This window comes from Triturus cristatus, chromosome 6 (assembly GCF_964204655.1).
Source record: "Triturus cristatus chromosome 6, aTriCri1.1, whole genome shotgun sequence".
In the NCBI taxonomy this organism is placed as follows: Eukaryota; Metazoa; Chordata; class Amphibia; order Caudata; family Salamandridae; genus Triturus; species Triturus cristatus.
Window position 1 is genome coordinate 827,097,017 of NC_140589.1, and position 19,327 is coordinate 827,116,343.

The following is a 19,327-nucleotide window of genomic DNA, read 5'->3' on the forward strand; positions in this document are numbered from 1 at the left end:
AAACTTTCCCTCATGGCAACAACTGGAATACACACACACTTTTTCAGTGGAAGCAGATCTGCCCAATCAACAGCTGTACTGAAGGCTATCAACTTGCGGGCCGAGTAAAAACCCCCTATCATGAGAGTTTTTTAAAGCTCTTTCAGTGGTGCTCACGTAAGGTTAGACAGCATTTGGGCTGTCAAATGAGACCTAATAAAGGATTTGAAAAAAAACCGTACAACACTGTGCAACAAAACCCAACTATTTTAGGAATAGGACACAGTAAATAACTTCACGGATAGGTCAATTACAATACTTGCAGTAAAGGAAACACAGAGCCTAGACTGTGAGACTACTGGCAGAGATCCACGTGCACTGACAAGAAGTAACTATTACATTCTTTTTACAGTACCATGCAGTGGCGGCTCCTCCGCTAAGGCAGGTGAGTGTCGCCCCACTGCTCAAGAGGAAAAATAAAATGATAATAACTGCAGGAAAGTAGGATCTGCTTCTTATGCTTACCCCCACTTTTTGCTTGATTGGATGCTGTTTTTGACTAGTCTGACTGGGATCCAGCTAATCAAGACCCCAGTCGATTTGCTTTCTCCCTAAATTGGTAAGTTCAGTACTTAGGTATATCCTAGATTGGATACTGGGGTGCCCTTGTCAGTCCCTAGTATATGGTACCCATGTACCCAGGGCATAAGTACCCCAGAGTTCCCCCATGGGCTAAAGCATGTATTATGCCATCCATGGGAGGCTATTCAAATTGGAACTACAGGCCTGCCATTACAGCCTGTGTAAGTTGGTGCATGCGCCACTTACTAACGATATAGGTTTACTATATCTAAGGATCACTGCACTTAAAACCTATAGCAGGCCTTCACAATCCTGAGGGCAGGGTGCTTGGTTCTAAGTGAGAGGGTGCCCCTGCATGGGCAGGACACCCCTGCAGCCTACGGAGTCCATTCTCCCGGGTTGTCAGTGAAATAGCCCTATACTATATAGAGTATTCCCGCGATGACATCTAAAAAACGGTTGCAACGAATCCTATCATGTTTGGTACCAAACATGGTGGAATCATACCTCCCACACCGTAAACGGTGTGGGAGGTACAATTCCAAGCACTGGAAGAGCCCTCCGTTAGGCTCTCAGTGTTCCCAGTACCAGCCTTCTTGACCCAGACAGCACAAAATGGTTGTTGTCGACCAGAGACACATTTCTGCCCTCCTGCTGCTGAGCCAAGCTCGAGCAGAGGGAAGGTGGAACAATAGGCATCCTGTCACAAGGAGGTTTGACCACCTCCCAGACAGGATTTAGTGTATTAGGGCTGGGTGGGTGCACTTGCCAGCGCCAGAAAGTCTACATGAGGGGCACATTTGGTGTTCCTGTGCATAGTCCAGTTCAAACCAGTTCTGGGAGCCGTTGGCTCCCGCTCTGAAGCAAAACTGGACAAAAGACATGGGAGTAACCTCCCCCCTGTCCAGACTCTTCCCTGGGAGGGTCCCCTGAATCTTCCCAACCCTTTCTCTATGGTACTTAAGGCCTTACCTGGGTGTAGGTCTCTAGGTTCGCCGTGGTATAAGAGTCAGATCAGACACTATTGCACTTCTACTGTCTGGGCACTCTGGACTTCGCTGGACTTTGTTTGAGCCGGACTTCATCTTCCTTCCAGTCTACTGCATCGTCTGTGCCTGTGCATCATACAGGAACCTTCCAAGGCCTGTGAAGCATCAAGGACAACTGAAGTAATCTCCCTTGGAGTGAAGGAGTCACACCCCTACATTCGCAGGTACCGCAACTAAGTCAACCGTACTGCAGATCCTGAGCTCCTACGGACTTCGTGGGCTGTGCATCATAAGTGGTGGTTTTCCACAGCTCCTGAGGCCTGCTCTACCCTCTCAAAAAGTTTAAGGCCAGTAGTCCTCGTGGGGGTTTCGTTAACCGAACCCCTGAGTAAATCGTCCCCTTTGCAGTTGCAAAGGCTTGTTGTCAATAAGATCTTCGGGTTCCAAGTAGCCCCAACCTCGACCACCTCCAGTGACCAGAACCTTCGGCCACACCACATCGTGTGCATCGTGGCCTGCACTGTTTGGTGAGCTCCTTGAGGTCCTCTCGCTACTCCAGTGCCTCCGATCTGTGGGTCTACTTGAGGGTCACACTTGTTTCTTTTGGGCTCCACTGATTGCTCGGGCCTACCCTGACTCCCCTGCTTGTGGTGAGTCCCCTGGACCTTACTGGTCCCAACTTTGCGCCTTCTCGACTTCCTGCGTGGGTTGCATTTGTGAAGGCTTTTTGGTGCTCCCGAGGGACACTGACCCCTCATCACTCGACATCCTTCGTGGGACAGCTCTTATCTGGGTCCTGGTCATCCTCAGCATCGACTGGTCCTCACAGCTGCAGAGTCAAGGTCATCGACATCTTCCCTGAAGCACCCGACATCAGAGGGCATTCGTCTTCCAAGTCACCTGGTCACCCCTGAGTGACATAGGCTCTGTCCCCTCTGCTTTGAGTTTCTCATGTTCAAGAATCCGCGTTTGGATTCCTCCGGACACTTTCTCCTCTTCCAGTAGCGGCTCTTTCCTGAAGTCATCCATTGAGTTCAACAGCAGTTTCCGACGTCACTTCACACCTATACACATGGCTTCCCTGGGATGGATAACTAGGGTACCATGGTATCAACGGGTGGGGTGGCTCTCCAACCTTCTATCTTCCACAGTGTTTCTTCAGGGTCCGCTGGAAAGGGTCTCTAATCTTTAAAAATCCAACCACGACTTGCACATAGACTTGTACGGAGCATGCGGACGTGTTGACACAGAGCACACGGTCTCAGTGGGGCTATCTACTTACCTTGGACGGTTCTGTGGGTCACCAGCAATTCTACGTCCTCTAGACATTGTCCTGACTCGAGTTGTGGTTCTTATACCACTTTCTTTGTGTATGGTCACCCCCCCCCCCCGGGACCACTATGTATTAGTGCTATTTACTGTGATTTCTTTGCTAAATTATTGTGTGCTTTATGCCTATCTCCGTGTGGGAGATACTGTAACGAATAGATAGCTATATCATAAATACATATTTTCATAAATACTTTGTGTGGTTCTTTTTTTATTTAATCTACGCTATAAGATTTTATACTGGTAAAACAAGCTGCTTTACACTCCTTCAAGACTAAGCCTGAAGGCTGCTCTCCACAGCTACCCCTTGGATAGCTTTCTAAGGTTGTCTAAGACCTCAAATCACCATGAGGGTTGTCTGGACTGGCGCAAGGTGCCCACTTACATTAGTTGACAGCTTGTACCAGACCAGCTTCTCACAATAATGTATCGTTATTATCATTTTATTTTCCTATTGAAGTCAGAGGCTCTCTGGGCGGTGCAGGGTGTGGCTGTCTAGAGCAAGGAGAGGAGTGGTTTGCTCTCCTTAAGAGTGCAGGACTGCACACTTTGCATCTTCCGCACCAGGCTTGCTTTACACAGCCTAGTGAGGAACCTGCAAAGCCTCCCAGTCCCCGTCTGAGTGCCGAACCACAGCGCTGAGACGAATCACAATTCTGCATTGCAGCGTTGTGATTGGGTATGGGGAGCCTGGGAGCCCGGGTACATTCTGCTGCTTCCTGCTCCCAGCAGAGACATGAAGAAGAGGACCAAGGAGAGGTGGTGGCCGGCCCTGGTGAGTGGTTTTTTTCTCCATTTCCTTGCTGCCCGCCTCACCTCTCCCGACCGGTAGCAGCTGCTACTGGTACCATGCGCGTCTAGCCTGAGCCAGGCTTTAAATATGAATATAAGATTCATATCAGTAATCACAATAGAGCAGAAAAAAACACATTTGAATTTGAACAGTCATGCTATTAGCTCCTATAGTATCAAAATCATCATCTCTTTAAGATACGGGCAACAAACACACTTAAAACAAACATAACCTAAATAAACAGTTAATTATCCTTAGTGCAGGCATCTGTCCCAGATGGCATAAAGAGAAATAAGTGAGAGTGACATGACATAATAAGTAATGCTACACCAGTGAAGCCAGCATTCGATAGCTCACACGTTTTCAGTTTGCTCATGTAGTACATTTTCATGGTCGCAGTTTGCTTGTGTGTAATAGTTGAGTGATAGTTCATCTCGAGCTGAACAAAACAAATATGTCCATGTAATGATAAATTATACTTAATAGGCCTTAGATCGGCGGCAGCAATTCTCATGCAAGGTCGTTAACCTAATTGAAGAAGCAAGGTCCACCCACTCCACTGTCTTCACGGAAACTCTTTATGGTAAGTGTTCCCAAACTAGGAGCCCAGACGGGGTATGAAGGAGAAGAATCACTGATAAATAAAGCAACACACTGGATCCCTTATGTAAGAGGATGCCGCTTTCTGATTCCTGATGATTTTGTAAGGGCATGGCCCCTGATATGCCCACTGATTGTATAGAATTACTGCTCAAAGGGGACGACCTTGCCGAAAATCTCTTGATCCTAGAGTTCAGAACCTGCTCACTTGATTCATCTAATATTCAATTCCAACAATTCATGGCTTCAACTCAGCCAAATGAAAACTCCTTCTGCACTGTAGACAGGCTAGGCCACGAGTCAACCCTGGGGGCCATTGATTGACCCCCCAGGGATGGTTACCGGGCCGATAGGCATTCCCCCCACCAAACAGACAGAGCTTACACCCTGTTCTATCTCAGAGAGGATGCAGACACCACCCTGCCTAGGGAGGGTGATCAGGCAGGTACAAATAAGTGGCTGTAGAGTCGACATTAGGGCTCAGGGTGACTTTTAACTACAAGCCTTAATGACAAGAATGGAGCCACAGTCCCCAAATACAGTCAGCTTGGATGCCCGAGCAATATGATGCATGCTAGCCCATGATCAACCCCATATTTCACAATAGTCTCTTTGAATGTGGCAGAGTTACGTAGTAAAATTTCTCCTCCTCATTGGAACAACTTTATAGAGGGCTTTGATGTATGTATTCTTCAGGAGACCTGGAGTATAGCCCCTTTATATAAGGGCTACTGCTGCCCTGCAGTTACCAAGGGAAAAGGCCGACGGGCAGGGGGTCTGATATGGATTAAGATTGCTCTGGGCTGCACAATCACGCCTTTTTGCATAGATAGCCCAGATATTCTGGGGATCAGTATCAAGGGGTGCTCCGGCAAACCCATTGAGATTTACTACATATATGCGAGAGGAACAATGGGGGGCAGACCATCAGCCATATCCAAACAACTGGAAAAGCTACTGGACGAGAGTCTGTACCACTCTATGCTAATAATAGCAGGTGACTTCAATGTTACAGTTGAGCTCCTAGATAAAGCTAATGTAACAGAGACAAATGAGGAGGACCTGAAGCGGTCAGTACCGCCTCTAGACCTCCCTCCGGTCAAGAACTGGTCGCAATTGGTGCTTCAAATAAACACCCTGAGCCTAGAGTATGGACTGAGAGTAGCAAACGGTAGGTCTGAATCAGATAGGACTGGTGCAAACACATGTAATAGGACAAATAGCCCTGTACTAGTGTGCGGTCTAGTAGATGGGAGGGCGGAGCGTGGGTGGAGCGAGGGAACGGGAGGTGCTAGGAGAAGGAAACGGGGCAGTTAGAGTAGGGACACTGAAGGTGGAGGATAAGAATAAAGAAGCCTCCCTGTACCTACCGTGTCTGTCGTTATTGAAGGGCGACGCAGGGGGACACGACAGCTGGCGACGAGGGTGGGATGAGCAGCAGACTCTCCTGGACCCGACGACGTGAACGACCCGCCGGAGACCGAGTGGTGGCAGGTGACGGCGGGAGCGCTGACACACACGCGGTGCACCCGGAGTCTGACCCGGGGCCTGCAGATAACAGAGGTGAACGCGGATGAGAAGGGGAAGCCCAGATCCGGCTCAAGGAACCCCCCCCGCGAGAGAAGTGCTTCGTAGAAGGCAATCTCGACACATGAGAGCCCCCCCCTGCGCATGAAATAAGAAGATACACGTGTGAGCAGCGGTGAAGCCTTCCCTACCTGGTGCAAGCGGCAGTCTCCAGGAGTGGGTGAGTGAAGCTCCAACACGCTGCGGCAGGCAGAAAGCAAGGATTGAGCCTCGTGTGAGGCCCCCACGTGTGCAGTGACCCGGCGGCCATCTTAAAGTCAGGCAGCCTCGGAGGGACATCCCCATTGAAATAAATAGGCGGCCATCTTAAAGTCAGGCGCCCAGAGGGGAAAAAAAAAAAATTCAAACAAGCACAAGCCAGCCACTGCAAACAAGCACGAGCTAATGCAAGCGAGTGAACGAACAAGCACGAGCAAAGTCCACTGCGAGTGTGAAAGCACACAAGCACAAGCGAAAGCAAAGGTGAAAGAAGATTACAAACAGCAAGCACGAACCAACGTCAATGCAAAGCAAATAAGCACGAGCTAATACAGGCAAGTGAACAAACAAACACGAGCAAAGTCACAACGAACTTGGGAAGCCGCCTGATCTGACGGAAGTGGGGTGAATCGCGCACACGATGTCGAACCATGGATCGCCGACCCGTCAGGACGCGAAGCCAATCGTCATGGGACTGTCGCATTTGCGCCCTCCGGAGCCTCTGGCGCTCGTCGTCGGTAGCAGTATGGGCCCTTGCTGGGAGGAATGGATAGAGGACTTTGAGGACTACATCAAAGGCTCCAAGGTACTCGGGGATGAGGACCAGCTGATTGCACTCCGCAATCTCGTGGGGAAAGATATCAGCAAGATGATCAAGGAAATTCCCGCAGCAGATGCAGGAACATACGCCAAAGTTCGTGAAGCCCTCGATAAAAAATTCATACACAAGAAGAATGTGGACTATGAGAGGTATGTGTTTCAGCGGGCGCGACAAGAGAAAGATGAGATAATGGCCGCCTACATTACGCGGCTTCGGCGGCTAGCGCGTCACTGCGACTTCGAATCGTTCTCAACGGATGATGCCATACGCTTGCGCGTAATTGACGGCTGTCAGTCGGAGACACTTCGACGAAAACTGCTAAAGAAGACCCACACACTGGACGAAATAGAAGAACTCACAAGAGTGCACGACCAGGCCGAGGAACATGCCAAGTCCATGGAGTCAGGGTGCACGGAGCGCAAGGAGCTTGCGTGTCAAGTGCGCACTAGTCGTCCCCGCCGGGGGTCGAAAGAGCGCGAGCGACATGCCCGACCATCTTCGCGCCGCCGCTACCCAGAACATCGGCGACCTGACTCGGGAAGGAGGAGCAAGCGACACGATCACGCAAAGAAATCGGCTGCGAGACGGTGCTACCGATGTGGATATGACTTTCCACACAGCGGGACATGCCCGGCCATGGGGCAACAATACCGCAAGTGCGGCCGGAGTCATCACTTTGAAGCTATGTGCGGGGAATACCGCCGTGAGAAAGACAAAGACAAGACCGCGCCTGAGTCGTCGAGAAGAGACACCCGCCGGCACCATGTACGAGCAGTGCATGTCCGCCAGAAATCATCATCAAGGTCCTCCCATTCCAGCAGGGAGTCGCGGTCGTCCAGGTGGTCAAGGAGATCTCCATCTCGTGAATCAGGGTCATCTTCAGACGAACAAGAGTATTCGGTGGAGTACGCGAACATGATCGCTGACCCGGACCAACTCAAAAAATACCCCCGTTTGGACATCAGTGTTGGTGGCCACAACACGAAGTTCGTGATGGACAGCGGTGCGTCGCTGAACTACATCCCAGTGACTGAATACAGGAAGATGAACCCTCGCCCCCGACTGAACCCTGCGCACGTCCGTGTCTACACCTGGATGTCCAGAGAACCACTTCCGTGTCTTGGAAAATTCCCGACTGTACTGAGGCACCAAACGACATCAGTCCCAGCGGTGATACATGTCATCGAGGGGCCGGAAGCGGACTGTCTCCTTAGCCTCCCGACGGCCGAACGGCTAAGACTGGTTGAAATTCTCTATTGCGTCACCGATGATGGTGACACCGTCCGCAAGTTCCCAAAACTGTTCACAGGACTCGGAAAAATGAATAGGGGCCAGATCCGCTTGCATATCGATGAACAGGTTCGACCGGTTGCCCAGCATCCCAGAAAGGTTCCTTTTCACCTTCAGCAGGCTGTAGAAGATGAACTGCAAGACCTCCTGACAGCCGACATCATCGAGCGTACAGAGGGCCCCACGCCGTGGGTATCGCCAGTGGTGATCGTCCCGAAGAAAGGAACTCCAGGGAAAGTCCGACTCTGTGTGGATATGCGCATGCCCAACACAGCTATCGAGAGAGAACGCCACCCAGGACCCCATCTGAGTGACATGATAGCCGCACTAAATGGTGCGCGCGTGTTTTCCAAACTCGACCTCAACAAAGGGTACCATCAACTGGAACTCCATGAAGATTCTCGGTACATCACAACGTTCGCGACGCACCTGGGGCTGTTCCGGTATAAAAGGCTGAACTTTGGTATATCATCAGCTGCCGAGATATTCCAAGAAGCCATCCGGCAGACTATCCATCACATCCCCAACACACTGAATTACAGTGATGACATCCTAGTGTATGGGGCGAACATTCAAGCTCATGACACAGCCCTCGACAGAGTCTGCCACGCGCTCTTGGACGCAAACTTAACTCTCAACAAAGAGAAGTGCGAATTCCATCAAGAAAAGCTGAAATTCTTCGGGCACGTCTTCTCTGGTGCAGGGATGAAGCCGGACCCGGACAAAGTGAGCTCGCTGAATGATACCAAGAGTCCACGGGATGTCAGCGACGTGCGGTCCTTCCTAGGGATGGCGAGCTACTGCTCGCGGTACATCGAAGACTACGCCACTCTCAGCCACCCCCTCCGGAGACTGACCAAACAAGGCCAGGCATTTGAGTGGACTCCGGAGTGCGAGCGAGCATTTCGAGACATCAAACAAGCGGTGGGAAAAGCCGACAGTCTGGCGTACTTCAGCCCGGACCGAAAAACTGAGATCACAGTGGACGCCAGCCCCGTCGGTCTCGGTGCCATCCTAGCCCAATACGATAAGGACACTGACCAGCGTCACATAGTGGCCCATGCCAGCCGAAGTCTCTCCGACACGGAGAAGGCCTACTCCCAACCCGAGAAAGAGAGCCTCGCGGTAGTATGGGCCTGCGAACACTTTCACGTGTTCATATATGGAAAACACTTCACCATGGTGACAGACCACCAAGCGCTCGTCACCATATTTGGGAACCCGCGCTCCAAAATGCCACCCCGCATCGAACGATGGGGACTACGTCTGCAAGAATATACTTTCACCATTGTCCACAAACCAGGGAAGTCGGCCAACCCAGCCGATTACATGTCAAGGCACCCCGAAGCTACCCAACGTCCCACTCCGTCCGTAGCTGAGGAGTACATCCACTTCGTAGTGGCCCAGGCACGGCCGCCGGCTGTTCCCCTGGAAGCCATCCAACAAGCCACCTCGCAGGATGAGCTGCTACAAAGGGTGATTCACCGGGTACGAGCACATCGGTGGAGACAGGACGATACACCTGAGGAGAGTGACCCAGAGAAGTGCCAAGAGCTACAGGCATTTAAGAATGTGAGCGAGGAACTATCCGTCACAGCGGAAGGGCTGCTCCTGAGAGACCACCGGATTGTCATCCCACAGCACCTGCGCCAAGGAGTCATCAACTTGGCCCATGAAAGCCACCGAGGCGTGGTTGCGACCAAGAGAGCCCTTCGTGAACGTGTCTGGTTCCCGTTTCTTGACAAAATGGTAGAACGTACCCTCAAAGACTGTCCGCAGTGCCAAGTGGTGGGGCGCGGTGATCCTCCAGCTCCGCTCCAAATGACACCATTACCATCGGGAGTGTGGCAGGAACTAGCCATGGACTTCTACGGCCCAATGCAGTCGGGCAAGTACGTGCTGGTGGTTGTTGATGAGTACTCGAGATTCCCCATCGCCCGATTTGTCCCTTCCACCGGAGCAGCTGCCACGCTCGCCGTCCTCGACGAAGTGTTTGCAGCGTGGGGAGTACCCAAAGTAATGAAGACGGACAATGGCCCGCCGTTCAATGGGCAAGAGTTCAGTGACTTCATGAAACTAATGGATATCCGACACCGGCGAATAACACCGCTATGGCCTCAGGCTAACGGCACTGTTGAAAGATTCATGGCCACCCTCAAGAGAACATTCCAGCAGGCTGTGCTTGATAGAAGAGACATGCAAACAGCCCTCAATGACGTGCTCCGATCATACCGAACGACACCACATGCCACCACAGGCAAATGCCCAGCGACACTCATGCTGGGGCGTCCCATTCGGACACGAATACCCACCTGGGAAGGAGCATTACGACCCGTGTCCCCAGGTCGCATCCATCAAGAAATGGTGACCACTGACAGGGCTCGCAAAGAGGGCATGAAGACGTATGCTGATGGTCGGAGGCGAGCCCGATCGCTCTCTTTCCGAGAGGGAGACTGTGTGGTGGTTAAGCAGGAGCAATGTAAGAAAACGGACAGCAGGTTTCGAGCGGAGCCGCTGACAGTCACCCGTCAAAAGGGAACCATGATGACGGCAGAATCAGACAGTAGGCGCATCACCCGAAATGTGTCTCATTTTCAAAGATGTAGCTCGGCTTTGCAAGATGCGCTAGAGTCACGACTCCAGCCTCCGAGAACTGAACAGACTGAACTACGAGGTGAGACTGCTACTGGCCCGGAGGAACGAAGCGAAGGCGACCCTACTGCGGTACCAGAAGGCCGGTCTCTCAGACCACGACAGACAATCCGCCAGCCACGTCGGCTGATTGAAGAGATGTAAATATTTTGTAAGTTTGTTCTGTTAACAAAGGGGGAGATGTACTAGTGTGCGGTCTAGTAGATGGGAGGGCGGAGCGTGGGTGGAGCGAGGGAACGGGAGGTGCTAGGAGAGGGAAACGGGGCAGTTAGAGTAGGGACACTGAAGGTGGAGGATAAGAATAAAGAAGCCTCCCTGTACCTACCGTGTCTGTCGTTATTGAAGGGCGACGCAGGGGGACACGACAAGCCCCAGCAGTATTGACTACATTATGCTAGACTTAAGACTTTGGAGGTGTCAAATCGACATAGCCGTGGGCGACACAACAGATATCGACTACAACCCGCTCTGTTTAAGCATGTTGCCAGAGTGGGGTGGTCCAAATACACTGGCCTCTGCTCAAAAGCTAACAAAGGTAGTCTTCCCTTCAAATGATAACCACTGACTAAATTGGGGGAAAGTAATGTTACGAGAAGACAAAGTTTTAGGTATGCATCAAGATTTGGCAGCAGGAACACATGACCTTCAGTCGTCGCTTGAGAGACCTGGCAGGCTAGCTGAAGTAGATACCCCACACAAATTTATTTGAGCAACTAGGCTCTTACTTTACCATAGTCAGGCATCACACTAAGCCTAGAATCTCGGAAGGGGGCACAGAATCATGGTATCATCATGCTTGTAGAACCCTCTGATTAGAATTAGCCAAGGCACTAAAATCTAAAGATTGCAAACAAATTAAGGCGTCTAGAAAGATATAAGGTAGCCCTCCACCAGGCAAAAAAGGAGTCCTACAAATCTCGATGACAGCTAATTAAGGAAGCTTGTGCTGCCAAAGATTCTTAGACCATTTGGTCGCTTTTTGTTTGGGGTGATGAAACAGGGGCCCGTTCACCTCCGAATTAAATCTCAGCCCAAGACTGGCATGATCATATTAAAAAGCTTTACTCAGAGGCTGCTGTTATGCCTCCTGTGGGGATGTTCTCTGTTCACCTCTGATTCTGGATAATGATTTATTTTCTTTAAGTGACATTGAGGGCTCGTTTAGCCGAATAATACATGCAAAAGCCCCAGGGCCAGATGGCATTCCGGGAGATATATTTTTCCTGATAGCTCCAGCTGGGCTCATTACATATTATTACTCTCAAATGCCATAGTCAGTGGTGCTCCAGTCACTGGCTCCTGGCGAGGGGCTCAGATGGTTTCAATATTCAAAAAAGGGGATAGAGGACAACCCTGCAACTACAGGCCTATTAGCCTGATAGATGCAGTGCAAAAGGTATGTAGTTGAGCCATTTTACAAAAGATTCATAGATGGGCTAATGAAAATGCTATTTTGTCACCATATCAAGCAGGCTTTAGAGAAAAGACAGGGACAATTGACCAGGTCTTCTGCCTCCTGCTCCTCTGCTGGAAAGTTGTAGCCATTGTTCAGGGTAGTCTATATTTGTCATGAATGCTGATCCAACGTGCGTAACGCAGCAGGCATTGGCAAAGGAGTATAAATCTCCTTCAATCCCGTTGTAGAATGCTTTGCGTTCTAGCTTTCGGGATCAGTGTTGAGTGCTTCCGGTTACCTACCTGAGTTCTTCCGGTCATTCTTTGGATCTCCAGCGTTCCTGCTCCTCGCCGCGTCCCCGCCTCACGACGTCCTGGCATCTCGCTTTCTTTTCCGGCGGGTTTCTGGACCATCTGTTCATCAGATCCTGGATCAGTTCCTCAGCGCCCATGTTGCTGCAGGTCTGAAAAGTCCTTAGCTTCCACGTCACTGAAGGTCACGCAAGTCCTCGGCTCCCGCGTCCTTGCAATTCTGCTGAGGAAAGCAAAAAAGAAAACAACATTTACTCATTGATTTATGGTATCACCACTGTTGTGCTGACCATGCAAATCATGATGTGGATATTTCTAATACTTATCTGATTGGAACCCTTGTCCATTGAGATTTAGTTTTCCTGTTTTTCTCTTCATTTAATTTTTACAAGGATTATTCCTGAAAGTGAAAGGAATTTCCTGTTAGTCCCACCTGACTTTATGGTGGAATTTAGTATAGCTTTATTTCTCAGTTACATGTACACTGTATTAGATAGATGTTAGGGAATTAGTTCTTGAATAAGGAATCTTTTCATTGTGGGTGATTACTGAAAGTCCATAGGTGGGTTTTAGTGTGCTCTCCTGTTATTTATTTTTTTCATTGCTTTACTGCACTCCCTATTTATGCCCTACCTCTCACTCTCTGCAGACAAAAAATTACACCCCACTCGAACAACCTGTCAGTATTCAGTGGAAGAAGGGAACTTTTCAGGTACCTTAGAGTCACACATATTTTTCTATATTACCTTTTTAACTTCAGCATTTCTTCACTACTTGCACTTTCTGTCTTTGTTTGATAGAGATTCCTCATAGCCATCTGGTCCTGTCCTAGAGTGGGGGACGCCGCAGAACTTTTTCTTCCTTCTCCTTCCCTGTTTTCCCTTCTTCCTCTGGTTTACTGTTGTTACTTTGACACAGTTGGGTACATTATGTGACCAGAGGAGGTTGGGACCTCTCCTCTTTGCATGGCATTCCTGTGCAAACGTAAGTAGGACTTGACAATATTTAGCTTTCACCGATTGAAAGACTGCCTTTGGTTTAGGGCCCAGGCAGAAGCTGTGGCAAGTCTTCAAAGATATGGGAATCTCCCCTGTTGTACTTGCTCTGGTTGTTCGACTTCATAACAACAACTTTGCCCGGGTGAGGAGGGAATTGCAGGGCCAACTTACAGAGCGCACCCCTGTCAGCAGGGGAGTTCGTCAGGTATGCGTCCTGGCACCTACGCTTTTCTCCCTTTACATGAACGAAGTTGTACGTTTTCTATCGCAGGAGCTCGCAGATGCTCCATCTCTCTGCGGGGAAAAGATATTGACTTTATTATTCACAGATGACACCTTGCTGGTGTCTAAAACCCCGGAGAGCTACAACTATTGTTAAAAAGATTCAAATTCTTCTGAGATACTCGGGGTCTCGAAATAAATACGTCAAAAACTAAATTCTTAGCCTTTAATCCCCTATAGAGGCAGGCTAATTTTGGGAGGAGCTCCTTTGGAAAGAGTAAGCACTTTCGACTACCTAGGTGTAAAACTGTCCGATAAAATGTACTGGAAACCCAACATATTGAAAATGGCATTTAGACACAAGCAGATACCTGCGGCTCTGGGGAAAGAACACTGCTCCTCCTTCAGCAGACCAGTTGCCCCTTCCCTGCAGGCCTTTGACCTAAAAGCAGTCAGTTCCACATTGTATGGGTCGGAATTGTGGGGCTTTGACAAGATAGAGGAACTTAGCAGGTCGTAGCACAAATTCTTAAGAAGTCTAGTGATGTTGCCCCAGAGTACTCCCCTCCATCCACTAATCCTAGATCTGGGGCAACACTCTTTCACTGATATAGCTAAACTTCGCCACTGTTATTTTGGGCCCGAATCCGGAGGACCCCTGAATTGCTGCTATATGCTAAAGCCCTTGCGGAGGTCACCCGCCTAGACACTGTCAATAAAATTGGGTGGTTAAACAACATAAGGAGACTCCTTTCAGAAATAGGACTTGGGGGAGCTTGGTATAATTTTGACCTATCTCTGCTTCAAAAGGATACAGTAAAGAGGCACTACTGGAACTGGGTTGCGCAAATTGATGTTTGCAGGAGTGACCCGGGGAAACTCACAACAGAATTTACAAACAGGTTAGCTCTTTGGAATCCTATCTTGATTCAATCCAAATACCATTTGACAGGAAACTATTCATACAATTTTGGTTTGGCACCCGTCCCTTGAATGATCTAGTGGCCAGATGGCATTGCAGAACTCCGACATCAAGAAATTGTCCCAGCTGCAAAGCCTCCTCGGAATCCGTGGCACACATGATGTTTGCTTGCCTGGCTTATGTGTGCCCTAGACTGAAATGGATCAAACCGATTTGCCACCAAATGGGCACACGGAATTACCGGGTTGCCTTGCGAATTCTTAAATCAGACACTAGATCATTCTTCGCCTGTGCAGTTGCTAAGTTTCTTGGCAGTATGTGGGGCATTAGAAGAAAGGCACCTTTAGATAGCCCATGAAATGGGCTGACCCCCTTACTTACACTGTTGTCTGTGACATAAGGAGTCTTTCCTATAATTCCTTTTAATTTAAAAAGTCATAGAATTGGGATATAAAATAGCCCAGGAGCAACATGTTGCACAGATAATATCTAAGCACTTTTATATATCTTTTAAAAAAAAAATAAGTATGAGATTTTACTGTGTATATCAGTAATATTAAAAGTACGGCCCGCGGGCCGCATGCGGCCCTCCTGACCTTTACATGCGGCCACCTGAGCAGCAGCAGCACTGAGCTGCTATTCACTCAACTCAGCAATCACATTACAAAATAATTATATATACAGCAAGCAATTACTTAAAGGATAATTGCAGTTAAAAAAAGGAAGTAACTAGGCCCTTAACTTTAGGAACACCTTCATTTTTAAAGACAGCAAACATGTAAACATGGGATAGTCTTTTCAAAATTCAAAAAGTGTATTTTATTTACTTGTAGAACCGTTTCACCTTAGTCAATTAAATTATAGCAGTGCGTTCAGAAGTATTTTTTTACATTTATGGTTTTCAAACATGAATTTAGAAACGTTCAGGCTAACCACCGCCCCCACCCCTCCGACGCCCCCACTTTGACAACAATGCCATTAGTGATTACATCCAAGCACAGAAGGTGGTTTTGTACAGCACGCATCCTGAAGTCATATATTTCACGGTCCTCTTATATGTGATAATGAAGAAAAAGGAAATTAATCAATTGCCTAGGGTCACACAATTTTGTCAAGTTGAGAAACCGGTATTGATCTCAGGTTTCCTGGTTTCACATTGCGCAATTGAGTTCAGCCAGTAGATATACATGCTTCGCTTTCCCTATACCCACTTTACACCCCCTCCCCCGCTGGCATCAGTGCGGATCTCGGTCACACCAAAGACCAAACTTTGAGGCCCCTGGGAAAATGTTTGTGGATACCCATGGTGTATAACATAGCTTTGCGATTTTTCCGCTGTTTTTACTGCCTTGAAAATATGTCTCCTTCTCCTGTTATGATATCGGATTCCGACAGGCTTACCGTGCCGGCCTTTCCAACACGGAAAGGCTGTTGGATAGGGACTTTGGGGGCCACTGGTAGGGCCTTATGCCCCCGCGGCCTACGTTTGTTGGTACCCCCTTGTAAAACCCTGCACTGTGTGGCAGGCACCATGGGGTGCCTGCAACAGGTTGCAGGGTTTTACACACACACCCATTTCCCCATAGGAGCCTGTGTTACTGGATAGAGGGAGAGATAAGCCACGGTAATCGGGCTGCCCTCCGGATAGCGTTATTTGAATATTTTAAAAGGAAAACCTTATTTTACTCACTGTTTTGAATCTGCACTGACTTATTTTGCATTGTGGGGAACGGGGGTGATTGTGCTGCGATGTGCTGCTGATATTCCTATGTGATCCTTGAAATCCTGTCACAAGCGTCACTTTCACTCCGGCAAACACACTTGCTGAAAACTGTTTCTTTCACTTTGTTGGGGGTCAGCGCGGGAAATTTGCGTTAATCTCCGTGCACCCACTTACGCTGTATTCACGCGGTCTAGTGGTTGGGGGGAGCCACAGCTGCTGCACAGCAGAGCTGATTGGCTGTTCAGGGGAAGCGGCCAGCCTTAATTTGGATGCAGGAGCGAACGCGCAGCGGACGCGTGCAGCGGGCGCGCCAAAGGCGCGCCAAAGGCGCGCCTAAGGCAAGCCCGTCTGCGCCCGTCCGCGGCCGTCCGGGGCTAGGGGCCATAACCCCTGGTCCTAGGCTAAGATATTCTGCCTCGGAGCTGCTTCGGTTAGCCGCGAGTCACCAGGTGCTCAATAATGTCACTATTGCCAAGCTGGATAAGGAAAACATTCGGAGGCCACAGGCTACTAGCAACCATACCTTTTCGAAGAAATTACCTCTGAACAGCACCAGCTCGGATCATGTTCCGGGCTTAAATATAGCGGTCCTAAACACAAGATCACTACAAAAACACCATCTGGAGATTTTCACGCTTCTCCAGGAGGGGGACATCGATATTCTGGCATTAACAGAGACCTGGCTGGGTGATAACTCTGCCCCAGATATTATCGCTGCCCTTCCTGGGGAATTTGATGCCGTCTGGCATAACAGACAGGATCCTAAGAGAGGGGGGGGTGTGGCGATTTTCTTTAAAACCAAACTTATGGCCACCAAGATCATCGCAGAGAGCATTGATAACACCGATTTATTAGGAATTAAATTTTCCCTTCACTCCTCTTGCCTCTTGCTCCTGGTCGTCTATCGTCCCCCGGGGGCAACCCCGAGGTTCTACGATTATTTCACGGAGACCGTGTCTGATCTCAGCACCCGATACTAACGTCTCATGGTGGTTGGAGATTTCAATCACCATTGGGAAATAATCCCGAGAGAGCCTCAGGCCAGACAATTAGAAATGGCAATGTCCGCCTTGGGGCTCGTCCAAATAGTTGACCGCCCCTCTCACATAAAGGGGCATACTATAGATTTAATCTGGTCCACCGATGGACGGGACAGGCTCTTGGACATCAAACCCTGCGCTTGGTCAGATCACTTTCTAATCTCGTGCTGTGCGCCCGTGACTGGCCCTCCTCCACTAGCCCCCCTCAAATGGAGGAAGGTACGGAGCTGGAATAAAATCCAGGCCGAGAATTTAGGGGTGATATTACAGAGGCCATCTCCTCCCATTCTCGATACTGGCAACATTGATCTAGATAGCATTACTCTGACCAACACTTTACAGGCTGCTATTGATCTAGTGGCTCCAGAGCGTGTGGAAAGTATTCGACACAAACAGAAGGGGGCCCCCTGGTTCAATGAATCCTTGAGGGAAAGGAAACAAAGCCTCCGTCAAGCCGAAAGACGTTGGCGGAAAGCTTATGACCCGGCCGAGTTAATTACCTATAAATCCCTCCTTACATTGTACAAAAAAGCCATTACATCCAGGAAAGCCGAATACTATGCGGAGCGCATTACTAGCGCACCGAACATCCAAAAAGAGACCTTTAAGATTCTGAAAGAACTTAGCAAAAAGCCTGACAACAACCCGGCAGCCATACCGTTTGACTGCAACGCTCTTCAGGTCTTCTTTCTGCAGAAAGTAGCCGACATCCTTCTAGAGATTAAAGACATTCGGATCTCTACAGGCACTTTGGAACCACCTACCTCTTCTCTTCCCAAGGGCAACTTCATCTCCAGCTTTCCGCTTTTGGAAGCAAGTACTCTCTCTCGTCTAGCCTATGGGACTAAGTCTGGCTCCCCTATTGACCCTTGTCCCCCCCCGGATATTTAGAATGGCACTTCCTGTGTTAGAGAATCAGATTCTTATGCTCTTGAACAACTCCCTGACATTCGGTCAGGTTCCTGCTAATATGAAGGAGGCTAGAGTTATTCCACTTCTAAAAAAAAACAGGTGCTGACAGGACTATACTTAAGAACTATAGGCCTATCTCTCAGCTGCCCTTTCTGGCGAAGGTCTTAGAGAAACATGTTCTGTTAACTCTTTCAGCATTTCTGGAAAAGCATGAGATTCTCCCGGTTCACCAGGCAGGCTTTAGAGCCCACCATAGTACCGAGTTGGTTATGCTGTCGGTCGTGGATGAACTCAGACGAAAAGCCGATATCAAAGAACCTAACGCCCTGATTTTATCAGATCTGTCAGCGGCGTTTGACACTGTCTGCCACCAAAAATTACTTTCCCGTCTGGCAGACTTGGGCATACAAGGTCAGGCCCTTAAATGGCTAGAATCCTTTCTATCAGGACGAACGCAGAGGGTCCAATTAGCCGAGCAGGTATCAGACAAGGGCAACATTTCTTGCGGAGTCCCTCAAGGATCCGCACTATCCCCCCTTCTCTTTAATATATACCTGCAGCCCCTGGTGACCGCGCTAGCCAAAATGGACTGCAGAGTGGTCAACTATGCGGATGACACTCAGCTTATCCTAAGGATTGAGAATTCGACCCTTGCTCAACAGTCTGCTCAGAGCATACTCAGGTTCACGGTTGGCTGGATGGCGGCTAACTCCTTAAAAATTAATCCCGATAAAACGGAGGTCCTTGCCATTTCAACTAAAGGTAACCCCTGGAATGATCTTTTTTGGCCTCAGGAGTTAGGATCCCCCCCCTTGCCAGCACCTGTGGTAAAAAGCCTGGGTATAAAGATCGACTCTGAGCTCTCTATGACTAACCAGGTCAACGCAGTGGTCGGTACTTGTGTCGGTCTGCTGCGACAGCTGAGGAAACTTGTTCCCCTCCTCTCGGTCTCGACCATGAAGACAATAGTAGCTGCTACGATAGTCTCCAGACTTGACTATGGAAATGCACTATATGTTGGGCTACCTCAGAAGTTGACAAATAAACTGCAGATAGTCTTGAACGATGCAGCCAGGCTAATTTTTAGATTACCTAGAAGAACTCATGCTACCCCTCTGCTGAGTGAACTACATTGGTTACCCATTAGGCAAAGAGCCAAGTTCAAGGGTCTGTGTATTACACACAAAGCCCTTTATGGACACG

General features: G+C 49.2%; 1 protein-coding gene across 4 annotated transcripts in view; it reads left to right on the forward strand.

Moving 5' to 3' along the window:
- The window catches only part of NOX3 (NADPH oxidase 3), a 777,582-nt gene that overhangs the window by 438,428 nt on the left and 319,827 nt on the right, over nucleotides 1-19,327 (forward strand). The window lies entirely within an intron of this gene.